This window comes from Bos taurus, chromosome 9, assembly GCF_002263795.3.
Source record: "Bos taurus isolate L1 Dominette 01449 registration number 42190680 breed Hereford chromosome 9, ARS-UCD2.0, whole genome shotgun sequence".
In the NCBI taxonomy this organism is placed as follows: domain Eukaryota; kingdom Metazoa; phylum Chordata; class Mammalia; order Artiodactyla; family Bovidae; genus Bos; species Bos taurus.
In genome coordinates this window covers 43563773-43578364 of record NC_037336.1, presented here as the reverse complement: position 1 = coordinate 43578364, position 14592 = coordinate 43563773, and the positions used below count along the sequence as shown (strand labels likewise).

Here is a 14592-nt window from a genome sequence, read left to right as displayed (position 1 = left end):
TTGACTGTGCCAAAGCCTTTGACTGCATGGATCACAACAAACTGAGGAAAATTCAAGTGATGAGAATACTAGACTACCTTACCTGCCTCCTGAGAAATCTGTATACAGGTCAAGAAACAACAGTTAGAATTGGACATGAAACAACGGACTAGTCCCAAATTGGGAAAGAAAGTGAAGTCGCTCAGTCATGTCCGACTCTTTGCGACCCCATGGATTGTAGCCCACCAGGCTTCTCCATCAATGGGATTTCCCAGGCAAGAATACTGGAGTGAGTTGCCATTTTCTTCTCCAGGGGATCTTCCCAACCCAGGGATCGAACCCGGGTCTCCTGCATTGTAGGCAGATGCTTTTACCATCTGAGCCACCAGGGAAGTCTTAAATTGGGAAAGGAGTATGTATATTGTCACCCTGCTTATTCAGCTTATATGCAGCATACATCGTGCAAAATGCCGAGCTGGATGAAGCACAACCTGGAATCAAGATCACCAGGAGAGATATCAATAACCTCAGATATTCAGATGACACCACCCTTATGGCAGAAAGTGAAGGGGGGAACTAAAGAGCCTCTTGATGAAGATGAAAGAGGAGAGTGAAAAAATCTGGCTTAAAACTCAACATTCAAAAAATTAAGATCATGGTATCTGGTCCCATCACTTCAAGGCAAATAGATGGGGAAACAATGGAAACAGTGACAGACTCTATTTTCCTGGGCTCCAAAATCACTGCAGATGGTGACTGCAGCCATAAAATTAAAAGACGTTTGGTCCTTGGAAGAAAAGCCATGACAAACCTAGACATCGCATTAAAAAGCAGAGACATCACTTTGCTGACAAAAGTCTGTCTAGTCAAAGCTATGGTTTTTCCAGTAGTCTTGTATGGATGTGATAGTTGGGCCATAAAGAAGGCTGAGAGCCAAAGAATTGATGCTTTTGAACTGTAGTTTTGGAGAAGACTCTTGAGAGTCCCTTGGACAGCAAGGAGATCAAACCAGTCAATCCTAAAGGAAATCAATGCTGAATATTCATTGGAAGGACTGATGCTAAAGCTCCAATCCTTTGGCCACCTGATGTGAAGAGCATCAGGAAAAACCCTGATGCTGGGAAAGATTTAAGGCAGGAGCAGAAGGGTGTGACAGAGGATGAGATGGTTGGAAGGCATCATCGACTCAGTGGACATGAGTTTGAGCAAACTCCAGGAGACAGTGAAGGATAGGGAGGCCTGCCATGCTGGTAGTCCATGGGGTTGCAAATAGTCAGTCTTGATTGAGTGACTGAACAACAATTGTGTTTGTGTTTTCTCTCTCTCTCATTTTTTCTTGTTTGCTTTATTGGGCCCTAGAAATGGATGGAAAAAATATTCCAGAAGCATAGGAATAAAAACAGATGCAGGAGGAGCAGCTTGATCACATGTGAGGGCAGAATAGTTTCAAGTGGTCTTGAAAAGATTGGCCTTGGTGTTGGAAGAAATCAAATGATTTGTCAGAGCCCTTTAAGAGTAGACTCAGAATGAGTAAAGGGCTGATGGCAAAAACAGCCAGAACATTCTGAAAACAAAGGTAGCTTACTTTGTGATAGGGTCCCAAACAAAATATGCTTTATGGTCATGCTGTACTCCTGAGTTTGCTGTTTGTACCTGACCCTGCTTCTTGTCCTGATCACAGAAACAAGTTAGTACAGTTTCCCTGGCTGTTGACTCAACATTTGTCACCCGATTCCATATTCTTCTACTTATGACTAAAAACCTAAAGCAAACACACACAAAAAGAGTAGACTCTTAAGTATTTATTGAATACTTATAGAACACAGAATAAACTTTGATAAGTGCCAGGCACTGTGCAAAGAATGAGAATAGAAATAGATGAATGTCATACAGTTCCTGCCTACATGGACTGCATTATCTAGTGGTATAGACAGACAATGAGCAACTCTCTATAATATTATATGAAAATTATGACCCCCACAGTATTTATGAGGAGATAAATGAGGGTGGTCAGTTCTTTGAGGGGAAGTCAAAGGTTTCGCAAAGGAGATGTGAGCTAAATCTCAAAGTAGGAGCAGGAGTTTGTTAGGTAGAGGAAGGTGAGAAGAAGAGCATTTTAAGCCAAGAAAAGGTGAGGAGAGTTATGAGAGTTGCTGGTGCTTTGGGGAACTGTCTGTCTTGCTAGCTAGTGGAGGTGTTGATCAGTGATCCAGTGCTGTGCTCAAACTGAGGCAGTGCCTGCAGGCATGACCTCTCCTCCTAAATTATCTAATGACTTTCTGGTCATAACTGAGTTTTCAGGTAAAAAGTATGAATAATTTTTTTCTTGATATTAAATCTAAAATTGTGAAGACCCTCTTAACCTCTTTTCAACATGTAGAGTAAATAATAGAATTGAACTCATTTGTAGTAAGTAATATTTTTTTTCATAAATGTGTGGAGAGGTGGTTTGGGGAAAGTTGAAGTTGTACAAGCATAATGTGATACCTAGTAGAGGAACCTCTCCAATAATTTTACAGACATAATATTCTTTCTTTATCCCCTGCTGAGCCCAAAAGGAAGTTCATTACTTCCTGCTGGAATTTGCTACACATTTGCTATTCTGCAAGACTAAGACTCCAAGATCTGAGTTGCCAGGTCAGAGTTCTGTTTCCCAGGGATGATTCTGTTTAATAAAAGCAAAGAGGAGCCTCTGTTTACTCATCTGTAGCAAGCAACTCTTCAGAAAGAACTGGTGAATGCTTTGGACATCACTTGTATTTTGTGTGTGTTGTCTATCATAGAGTTTTCCCTTCGTTTTTCTTTTTTTAAATAGAAAACTCGATTCTGAGAATTTTTGAGTCACATTTTCTATCACTAGTATATCATTCTCTTATTTTGTGAATGAGTCTTTGACACTCCCTCAGAATCATTCGATAAATGATGGGGACTTGTCAGAGGAAGTGACCCAAAGAAATGACACTGAGACCTTTGTCTGTGGCCTGAAGAAGGGGTGATCATTATAGATCTTCAGTTCAACAGTATGCGGGATGGGAGTGCTGCAGTGGGGGTAAGGGGTGGGGGCCAGAATGCTAAGCAGGCCCACTGGTTGGAGGGAGCATGGAAGACCCTAATTGTAAGCTCTGTGGGGGCAGGGAGCTGGCCTCTGCTAGCTTATGCTCCTGGAGCTTTGTCTGACCTGTGACAGGTTCTTAACCAAACAATCTGTTGGAGGAGGAATTGAAAATGTCTCTTTGTGACTAGAACACAGAGAACAAGGGGCTGCATGGAATAAACTGACACTGAGAGAAAGCTATACAAGGCCTTGTGCCCCTTAAAGATAAGGGGCTTTGTCGTTGGCAGTGGAACACCAGTAAAGGATTTTAAACATAACTGGTTTGTTCTACAGTGTAATGCCAGCACTTCCCAACTCTGATTGTGATCAGCAGTGAGAAATGCATTTTACTTTGTTGTTGTTGTTCAGTCACTCAGTCATGTCCAACTCTTTGCAGCCCCTTGAACTGCAGCATGCCAGCCTTCCCTGTCCATCACCAACTCCCAGCACTTGCTCAAACTCATGTTCATTGAGTCTGTGATGCCATCCAACCATCTCATCCTCTGTGGTCCCCTTCTTCTCCAGTCTTCAATCTTTCCCAGCATCAGGGTCTTTTCTGAGACAGTTCTTTGTATCAGGTGGCTGAAGTATTGAAGCTACAGTTTTAGCATCAGTTCTTCCGATGAATGTTCAGGGTTGATGTCTGTAGGATTGACTGGTTTGATCTTCTTGCAGTCCAAGGGACTCTCAGAATCTTCTCCAACACCACAGTTTGAAAGCATCACTTTGACACTCAACCTTCCCTGATAAAACACACATACAAACACATAACTAAAAAAATTATGAACAATGCTTATCCTTACTAAATGTGATGTGTTCCATTATTTTCTTTTTTTAATATAAATTTATTTATTTTAATTGGAGGTTAATTACTTTGCAATATTATATTGGTTTTGCCATACATCAACATGAATCCGCCAAAGGTATACACATGTTCCCCATCCTGAACCCCACTCCCTCCTCCCTCCCCGTACCATCCCTTTGGGTCATCCCAGTGCACCAGCCCCAGGCATCCAGTATCATGCATCGAACCTGGACTGGTGATTTGTTTCATATATGATATTATACATGTTTCAATGCCATTCTCCCAAATCATCCCACCCTCTCCCCTCCCACAGAGTCCAAAAGACTGTTCTATACATCTGTGTCTCTTTTGCTGTCTCGCTTACATGGTTATCGTTACCATTTTTCTAAATTCCATATATATGCGTTAGTATACTGTATTGGTGTTTTTCTTTCTGGCTTACTTCACTCTGTATAATAGGCTCCAGTTTCATTCACCTCATTAGAACTGATTCAAATGTATTCTTTTTAATGGCTGGGTAATACTCCATTGTGTATATGTACCACAGCTTTCTTATCCATTCATCTGCTGATGGACATCTAGGTTGTTTCCATGTCCTGGCTATTATAAACAGTGCTGCGATGAACATTGGGGTACACGTGTCTCTTTCAATTCTGGTGTCCTCGGTGTGTACGCCCAGCAGTAGGGTTGCTGGGTTGTATGGCAGTTCTATTTCCAGTTTTTTAAGGAATCTCCACACTCTTCTCCATAGTGGCTGTACTAGTTTGCATTCCCACCAACAGTGTAAGAGAGTTCCCTTTTCTCCACACCCTCTCTAGCATTTATTGCTTGTAGACTTTTGGATCACAGCCATTCTGACTGGCATGAAATGGTACCTCATTGTGGTTTTGATTTGCATTTCTCTGATAATGAGTGATGTTGAGCATCTTTTCATGTGTTTGTTAGCCATCTGTATGTCTTCTTTGGAGAAATGTCTATTTAGTTCTTTGGCCCATTTTTTGATTGGGTCATTTATTTTTCTGGAATTGAGCTGCAGGAGTTGCTTGTATATTTTTGAGATTAGTTGTTTGTCAGTTGCTTCATTTGCTATTGTTTTCTCCCATTCTAAAGGCTGTCTTTTCACCTTGCTTATGGTTTCCTTTCTTGTGCAGAAGCTTTTAAGTTTAATTAGGTCCCATTTGTTTATTTTTGCTTTTATTTCCAATATTCTGGGAGGTGGGTAATAGAGGATCCTGCTGTGATGTATGTCGGAGAGTATTTTGCCTATGTTCTCCTCTAGGAGTTTTATAGTTTCTGGTCTTACATTTAGATCTTTAATCCATTTTGAGTTTATTTTTGTGTAAGGTGTTAGAAAGTGTTCTAGTTTCATTATTTTACAAGTGGTTGACCAGTTTTCCCAGCACCACTTGTTACGGAGATTGTCTTTTCTCCATTGTATATTCTTGCCTCCTTTGTCAAAGATAAGGTGTCCGTAGGTGCATGGATTTATCTCTGGGCTTTCTATTTTGTTCCATTGATCTATATGTCTGTCTTTGTGCCAGTACCATACTGTCTTGATGACTGTGGCTTTGTAGTAGAGCCTGAAGTCAGGCAGGTTGATTCCTCCAGTTCCATTCTTCTTTCTCAAGATTGCTTTGGCTATTCGAGGTTTTTTGTATTTCCATACAAATTGTGAAATTATTTGTTCTAGCTCTGTGAAAAATACCGTTGGTAGCTTGATAGGGATTGCATTGAACCTATAGATTGCTTTGGGTAGTATACTCATTTTCATTATACTGATTCTTCTGATCCAGGAACATGGTATATTTCTCCATCTGTTAGTGTCCTCTTTGATTTCTTTCACCAGTGTTTTATAGTTTCTATATATAGGTCTTTAGTTTCTTTAGGTAGATATATTCCTAAGTATTTTATTCTTTTTGTTGCAATGGTGAATGGAATTGTTTCCTTAATTTCTCTTTCTATTTTCTCATTATTAGTGTATAGGAATGCAAGGGATTTCTGTGTGTTGATTTTATATCCTGCAACTTTACTATATTCATTGATTAGTTCTAGTAATTTTCTGGTGGAGTCTTTAGGGTTTTCTATGTAGAGGATCATGTCATCTGCAAACAGTGAGACTTTTACGTCTTCTTTTCCAATTTGGATTCCTTTTATTTCTTTTTCTGCTCTGATTGCTGTGGCCAAAACTTCCAAAACTATGTTGAATAGTAATGGTGAAAGTGGGCACCCTTGTCTTGTTCCTGACTTTAGGGGAAACGCTTTCAATTTTTCACCATTGAGGATAATGTTTGCTGTGGGTTTGCCACATATAGCTTTTATTATGTTGAGGTATGTTCCTTCTATTCCTGCTTTCTGGAGAGTTTTTATCATAAATGGATGTTGAATTTTGTCAAAGGCTTTCTCTGCATCTATTGAGATAATCATATGGCTTTTATTTTTCAATTTGTTAATGTGGTGTATTACATTGATTGATTTGCAGATATTGAAGAATCCTTGCATGCCTGGGATAAAGCCCACTTGGTCATGGTGTATGATCTTTTTAATGTGTTGTTGGATTCTGATTGCTAGAATTTTGTTAAGGATTTTTGCATCTATATTCATCAGTGATAATTGGCCTGTAGTTTTCTTTTTTGTGGCATCTTTGTCAGGTTTTGGTATTAGGGTGATGGTGGCCTCATAGAATGAGTTTGGAAGTTTACCCTCCTCTGCAGTTTTCTGGAAGAGTTTGAGTAGGATAGGTGTTAGCTCTTCTCTAAATTTTTGGTAGAATTCAGCTGTGAAGCCGTCTGGACCTGGGCTTTTGTTTGCTGGAAGATTTCTGATTACAGTTTCAATTTCTGTGCTTGTGGTAGGTCTGTTAAGATTTTCTATTTCTTCCTGGTCCAGTTTTGGAAAGTTGTAAATTTCTAAGAATTTGTCCATTTCTTCCACGTTGTCCATTTTATTGGCATATAATTGCTGATAGTAGTCTCTTATGCTCCTTTGTATTTCTGTATTGTCTGTTGTGATCTCTCCATTTTCATTTCTAATTTTATTGATTTGATTTTTCTCCCTTTGTTTCTTGATGAGTCTGGCTAATGGTTTGTCCATTTTATTTATCCTTTCAAAGAACCAGCTTTTGGCTTTGTTGATTTTTGCTATGGTCTCTTTTGTTTCTCTTGCATTTATTTCTGCTCTAATTTTTAAGATTTCTTTCCTTCTACTAACCCTGAGGTTCTTCATTTCTTCCTTTTCTAATTGCTTTAGGTGTAGAGTTAGGTTATTTATTTGACTTTTTTCTTGTTTCTTGAGGTATGCCTGTATTGCTATGAATTTTCCCCTTAGCACTGCTTTTACAGTGTCCCACAGGTTTGGGGTTGTTGTGTTTTCATTTTCATTAGTTTCTATGCATATTTTGATATATTTTTTGATTTCTTCTGTGATTTGTTGGTTATTCAGCAGTGTGTTGTTCAGCCTCCATATGTTGGAATTTTTAATAGTTTTTCTCTTGTAATTGAGATCTAATCTTACTGCATTGTGGTCAGAAAAGATGCTTAGAATGATTTCAATTTTTTTGAATTTACCAAGGCTAGATTTATGGCCCAGGACGTGATCTATCCTGGAGAAGGTTCTGTGTGCGCTTGAGAAAAAGGTGAAATTCATTGTTTTGGGGTGAAATGTCCTATAGATATCAATTAGGTCTAACTGGTCTATTGTATCATTTAAAGTTTGTGTTTCCTTGTTAATTTTCTGTTTAGTTGATCTATCCATAGGTGTGAGTGGGGTATTAAAGTCTCCCACTATTATTGTGTTATTGTTAATTTCCCCTTTCATACTTGTTAGCATTTGTCTTACATATCATGGTGCTCCTATGTTGGGTGCATATATATTTATAATTGTTATATCTTCTTCTTGGATTGATCCTTTGATCATTATGTAGTGTCCTTGTCTCTTTTCACAGCCTTTGTTTTAAAGTCTATTTTATCTGATATGAGTATTGCTACTCCTGCTTTCTTTTGGTCTCTATTTGCATGGAATATCTTTTTCCAGCCCTTCACTTTCAGTCTGTATGTGTACCCTGTTTTGAGGTGGGTCTCTTGTAGACAACATATATAGGGGTCTTGTTTTTGTATCCATTCAGCCAGTCTTTGTCTTTTGGTTGGGGCATTCAACCCATTTCCGTTTAAGGTAATTATTGATAAGTATGATCCTGTTCCCATTTACTTTATTGTTTTGGATTTGAGTTTATACACCCTTTTTGTGTTTCCTGTCTAGAGAATATCCTTTAGCATTTGTTGGAGAGCTGGTTTGGTGGTGCTGAATTCTCTCAGCTTCTGCTTGTCTGTAAAGCTTTTGATTTCTCCTTCATATTTTTTTTTTATTTTATTTTTAAACTTTACATAATTGTATTAGTTTTGCCAAATATCAGAATGAATCCACCACAGGTATACATGTGTTCCCCATCCTGAACCCTCCTCCCTCCTCCCTCCCCATACCATCCCTCTGGGTCATCCCAGTGCACTAGCCCCAAGCATCCAGTATAGTGCATCGAACCTGGACTGACAACTCGTTTCATACATGATATTTTACATGTTTCAATGCCACTCTCCCAAATCTTCCCACCCTCTCCCTCTCCCACAGAGTCCAAAAGACTGTTCTATACATCAGTGTCTCTTTTGCTGTCTTGTACACAGGGTTATTGTTACCATCTTTCTAAATTCCATATATATGCATTAGTATACTGTAGTGGTGTTTTTCTTTCTGGCTTACTTCACTCTGTATAATAGGCTCCAGTTTCATTCACCTCATTAGAACGGATTCAAATGTATTCTTTTTAATGGCTGAGTAATACTCCATTGTGTATATGTACCACTGCTTTCTTATCCATTCATCTGCTGATGGACATCTAGGTTGCTTCCATGTCCTGGCTATTATAAACATTGCTGTGATGAACATTGGGGTACACGTGTCTCTTTCCCTTCTGGTTTCCTCAGTGTGTATGCCAGCAGTGGGATTGCTGGATCATAAGGCAGTTCTATTTCCATTTTTTTAAGGAATCTCCACACTCTTCTCCATAGTGGCTGTACTAGTTTGCATTCCCACCAACAGTGTAAGAGAGTTCCCTTTTCTCCACACCCTCTCCAGCATTTATTATTTGTAGACTTTTGGATCGCAGCCATTCTGACTGGTGTGAAATGGTATCTCATAGTGGTTTTGATTTGCATTTCTCTGATAATGAGTGATGTTGAGCATCTTTTCATGTGTTTGTTAGCCATCTGTATGTCTTCTTTGGAGAAATGTCTATTTAGTTCTTTGGCCCATTTTTTGATTGGGTCATTTATTTTTCTGGAGTTGAGCTGTAGGAGTTGCTTGTATGTTTTTGAGATTAGTTGTTTGTCAGTTGCTTCATTTGCTGCTATTTTCTCCCATTCTAAAGGCTGTCTTTTCACCTTGCTAATAGTTTCCTTTAATGTGCAGAAGCTTTTAAGGTTAATTAGGTCCCATTTGTTTATTTTTGCTTTTATTTCCAATATTCTGGGAGGTGGATCATAGAGGATCCTGCTGTAATGTATGTCAGAGAGTGTTTTGCCTATGTTCTCCTCTAGGAGTTTTATAGTTTCTGGTCTTACATTTAGATCTTTAATCCATTTTGAGTTTATTTTTGTGTATGGTGTTAGAAAGTGTTCTAGTTTCATTCTTTTACAAGTGGTTGACCAGATTTCCCAGCACCACTTGTTAAAGAGATTGTCTTTAATCCATTGTATATTCTTGCCTCCTTTGTCAAAGATAAGGTGTCCATATGTGCGTGGATTTATCTCTGGGCTTTCTATTTTGTTCCATTGATCTATATTTCTGTCTTTGTGCCAGTACCATACTGTCTTGATGACTGTGGCTTTGTAGTAGAGCCTGAAGTCAGGTAGGTTGATTCCTCCAGTTCCATTCTTCTTTCTCAAGATCACTTTGGCTATTCGAGGTTTTTTGTATTTCCATACAAATTGTGAAATTATTTGTTCTAGCTCTGTGAAGAATACCGTTGGTAGCTTGATAGGGATTGCATTGAATCTATAAATTGCTTTGGGTAGTATACTCATTTTCATTATACTGATTCTTCCAATCCATGAACATGGTATATTTCTCCATCTATTAGTGTCCTCTTTGATTTCTTTCACTAGTGTTTTATAGTTTTCTATGTATAGGTCTTTAGTTTCTTTAGGTAGATATATTCATAAGTATTTTATTCTTTCTATTTCAATGGTGAATGGAATTGTTTCCTTAATTCCTCTTTCTATTTTCTCATTATTAGTGTATAGGCATGCAAGGGATTTCTGTGTGTTGATTTTATATCCTGCAACTTTACTATATTCATTGATTAGTTCTAGTAATTTTCTGGTGGAGTCTTTAGGGTTTTCTATGTAGAGGGTCATGTCATCTGCAAACAGTGAGAGTTTTACTTCTTCTTTTCCAATTTGGATTCCTTTTATTTCTTTTTCTGCTCTGATTGCTGTGGCCAAAACTTCCAAAACTATGTTAAATAGTAATGGTGAAAGTGGGCACCCTTGTCTTGTCCCTGTCTTTAGAGGAAATGCTTTCAATTTTTCACCATTGAGGATAATGTTTGCTGTGGGTTTGTCATATATAGCTTTTATTATGTTGAGGTATGTTCCTTCTATTCCTGCTTTCTGGAGAGTTTTTATCATAAATGGATGTTGAATTTTGTCAAAGGCTTTCTCTGCATCTATTGAGATAATCATATGGTTTTTGTTTTTCAATTTGTTATTGTGGTGTATTACATTGATTGATTTGCAGATATTGAAGAATCCTTGCATTCCTGGGATAAAGCCCACTTGGTCCTTCATATTTGAATGAGATCCTTGCTGGGTACAGTAATCTGGGCTGTAGGTTATTTTCTTTCATCATTTTAAGTATGTCTTGCCATTCCCTCCTGGCCTGAAGAGTTTCTATTGAAAGATCAGCTGTTATCCTTATGGGAATCCCCTTGTGAGTTATTTGTTGTTTTTCCCTTGCTGCTTTTAATATTTGTTCTTTGTGTTTGATCTTTGTTAATTTGATTAATATGTGTCTTGGGTTGTTTCACCTTGGGTTTATCCTGTTTGGGACTCTCTGGGTTTCTTGGACTTGGGTGATTATTTCCTTCCCCATTTTAGGGGAGTTTTCAACTATTATCTCCTCAAGTATTTTCTCATGGTCTTTCTTTTTGTCTTCTTCTTCTGGGACTCCTATGATTCGAATGTTGGGGCATTTAACACTGTCCTGGAGGTCTCTGAGATTGTCCTCATTTCTTTTAATTCGTTTTTCTTTTTTCCTCTCTGATTCATTTATTTATTCTATCTTCTACTTCAGTAATCCTATCTTCTGCCTCTGTTATTCTACAATTTGTTGCCTCCAGAATGGTTTTGATCTCATTTATTGCATTATTCACTATATATTGACTCTTTTTTATTTCTTCCAGGTCCTTGTTAAACCTTTCTTGCATCTTCTCAATCCTTGTCTCCAGGCTATTTATCTGTGAGTCCATTTTGATTTCAAGATTTTAGATCATTTTCACTATCATTATTTGGAATTCTTTATCAGGTAGATTCCCTATCTCTTCCTCTCTTGTTTGGTGGGCATTTATCCTGTTCCTTTACCTGCTTGGTATTCTTCTGTCTCTTCATCTTGTTTATATTGCTGAGTTTGAGGTGGCCTTTCTGTATTCTGGCAGTTTGTGGAGTTCTCTTTATTGTGGAGTTTCCTCCCTGTGGGTGGGGTTGTACCGGTGGCTTGTCAAGGTTTCTTGGTTAGGGAAGCTTGTTCTGGTGGGTGGAGCTGGATTTCTTCTCTCTGGAGTGCAATAAAGTGTCCAGTTATGAGATGTCAATGGGTTTGGAGTAACTTTGGGCAGCCTGCATATTGAAACTCAGGGCTGTGTTCCTGTGTTGCTGGAGCATTTGCATGGTATGTCTTGCTCTGGAACTTGTTGGCCCTTGGTTGGTGCTTGGTTTCAGTGTAGGTATGGAGGCGTTTGATGAGCTCCTGTCGATTAATGTTCCCTGGAGTCAGGAGTTCTCTGGTGTTCTCAGGATTTGGACTTAAGCCTCCTGCTTCTGGTTTTCAGTCTTATTTTTACAGTAGTCTCAAGACTTTTCCTTCTGTACAGCACCGTTGATAAAACATCTCCTTTCAAAGACAATGGGCTGCTTTTCTGGGTTCCTGATGTCCTCTCCTGGCATTCAGAAGTTGTTTTGTGGAATTTACTTAGCGTTTAAATGTTCTTTTGATGAATTTGTGGGGGAGAAAATAGTCTCCCTGTCCTATTCCTTCGCCATCTTAGGACTGCCTCCATTATTTTCTGTTTTATTTGGTGTTTTTAAAAAATAGTGGTCAAAGACTGCATATATATATTTTTTACTTTATTTTTTAATTGAAGGATAATTGCTTTACAGTATTATGTTGGTTTCTATCAAACATCAACATGAATCAGCCATAGGTTTACTATGTTTCCCACCACCTGAATATCCTTCCCACCTTCCTCCCCATCCTACTCTGCCACTGCTGCTGCTGCTAAGTCGCTTCAGTCGTGCCCAATTCTGTGCGACCCCATAGACATCAGCCCACCAGTCTCCCCTGTCCCTGGGATTCTCCAGGAAAGAACACTGGAGTGGGTTGCCATTTCCTTCTCCAATGCATGAAAGTGAAAAGTGAAAGTGAAGTCGCTCAGTCATGTCCAACTCTTAGCGACCTCATGGACTGCAGCCCACCAGGCTCCTCCATCTCCTACTCTGCTAGGTTGTTACAAAGCCCCAGTTTGAATTCCCTGAGTCAGACAGCAAATTCCCATTGGCTGTTTATTTTACATACAGTAATGTATGTTTCCATGTTACTCTCCCCATACATACCACCCTTTCCTTCGACCCACCACCACAAGCTGTGTCCATAAAGTCTGTTCTCTCTGTCTGTGGCTCCATTACTGCCCTGCATCATCTAGAATCATCATGGATGATTCATCATGAATCATCATCTAGAATCATCATTCTATTCCATACATATGCATCAATATACAATTTGTTTTTCTCTTTCTGAATTATTTTGTGTAATAGGCTCTAGGTTCATCCACTTCATTAGGACTGACCCAAATGTGTTCCTTTTCTATGGCAGAGTAATATTCCATAGTATATATGTACCATAGCATCTTTATTCACTCATCTCTCGATGGACATCTAGGTTGTTTCCATGTCCTAGCTACTGTAAATAGAGCTGCAATGAACATTGGGGTGCATGTGTCTTTTTCAATTTTGGTTTCCTCAGGGTATATGCCTAGTAGTGGAATTGTTGGGTCATATGGTAGTTTTATTCCTAGTTTTTTAAGGAATCTCCATATTTGTTCTCCATAGTAGCTGTTTCAGTTTACCCTCCCACCAGCATTGCAAGAGGGTTCTCTTTTCTCCACACCCTCTCCATCATTTGTTTGTGGATTTTTTTTTTTTTTTTGATGATGGCCTTTCTGACCATCAAGCACTGCTATATTTAAAATGGATAACCAAAAAGACCTATTGTACAGCACATGGAACTCTGCTCAGTGGTATGTGGCAGCCTGGATGGGAGGGGGTTTTGGGGGAGAATGGATACACATATATGTATGGCTGAGTCCCTTTGCTGTTCACTTGAGATGATTGGGTTGGTACAAGAGTAATTGCGGTTTTGGACTGTGAATTTTAAATCATTATAACTAGGCTCAAACACATCTTTATTAATCAAAACAGGAACCATTATAATCAACACATTTTTGCCAAAGAGAAATAAGTTTGTTTATTCTTGTAGTGTAAAAATCTGTGGTTCAGGATTTGATGAACTCTTAGGAAGCATTTTCTGCCTCCTGCTGGTTGTGGAAGCGTTTTCTCTGCAAAAAGTTGTTGAAATGCTTGAAGAAGTGGTAGGTGGTTGGTGAGAGGTCAGGTGAATATTGCAGATAAGGCAAAATTTCATAGCCCAATTTGTTCAGTTTCTTTGGTTGTGTGATGTGCTATCAGGCACTGTCATGGAGAAGAATTAGGCCCTTTCTGTTAACCAATGCCAGCTGCAGGCATTGCAGTTTTTGGCGCATCTCATCGATGCTGAGCATACTTCTCAGATGTAATGGTTTTGCTGGTATTCAGAAAGCTGTAGTGGATCAGACAGGCAGCATATCACCAAACAGTGGTCACGATCTTTTTTTGCTGCAAATTTGCCATTGGGAAGTGCTTTGGAGCTACTTCTTGGTCCAACCCTGCTAAGCTGGTCATTGCCAGTTGTTGTAAAAATCCACGTTTTGTTGCCCATCAAGAACTGGTTTGTTGTTGCTGCATAGAATAAGAGAAGATGACACTTCAAAATGATAATTTTTTTATTTTCAGTCAGCTCATGAGGCACACACTTATGAATCTTTTTCACCTTTCTAATTTGCTTCAAATGCTGAATGACCACAGAATGGTCGACGTTGAGCTCTTTGGCAACTTCTCATGTAGTTGTAAGAGGATCAATTTTGATGATCCTCTCAGTTGGTTGTTGTCAACTTCCAATGGCCAGCCACTATGCTCCTTGTCTTCAAGGCTCCTCATCTGCTTTGCAAAACTTCTTGAGCCACCACTGCACTGTACCTTCTTTAGCAGCTACTGGGCCAAAGGAGTTGTTGATGTTGCAAGTGATCTCCACTGTTTTACAACCCATTTTTGAACTTGAATTTAAAAATTGCTTGAAT

General features: G+C 39.0%; 1 protein-coding gene and 1 non-coding gene across 2 annotated transcripts in view; one reads left to right on the top strand and one right to left on the bottom strand.

Annotated features, from left to right (window-relative positions):
* Nucleotides 1-14592, top strand: part of CRYBG1 (crystallin beta-gamma domain containing 1) — a 238736-nt gene that overhangs the window by 42801 nt on the left and 181343 nt on the right. The window lies entirely within an intron of this gene.
* Nucleotides 299-371, bottom strand: TRNAC-ACA (transfer RNA cysteine (anticodon ACA)). The gene has a single exon. It is a non-coding gene; the product is annotated as a tRNA-Cys (tRNA).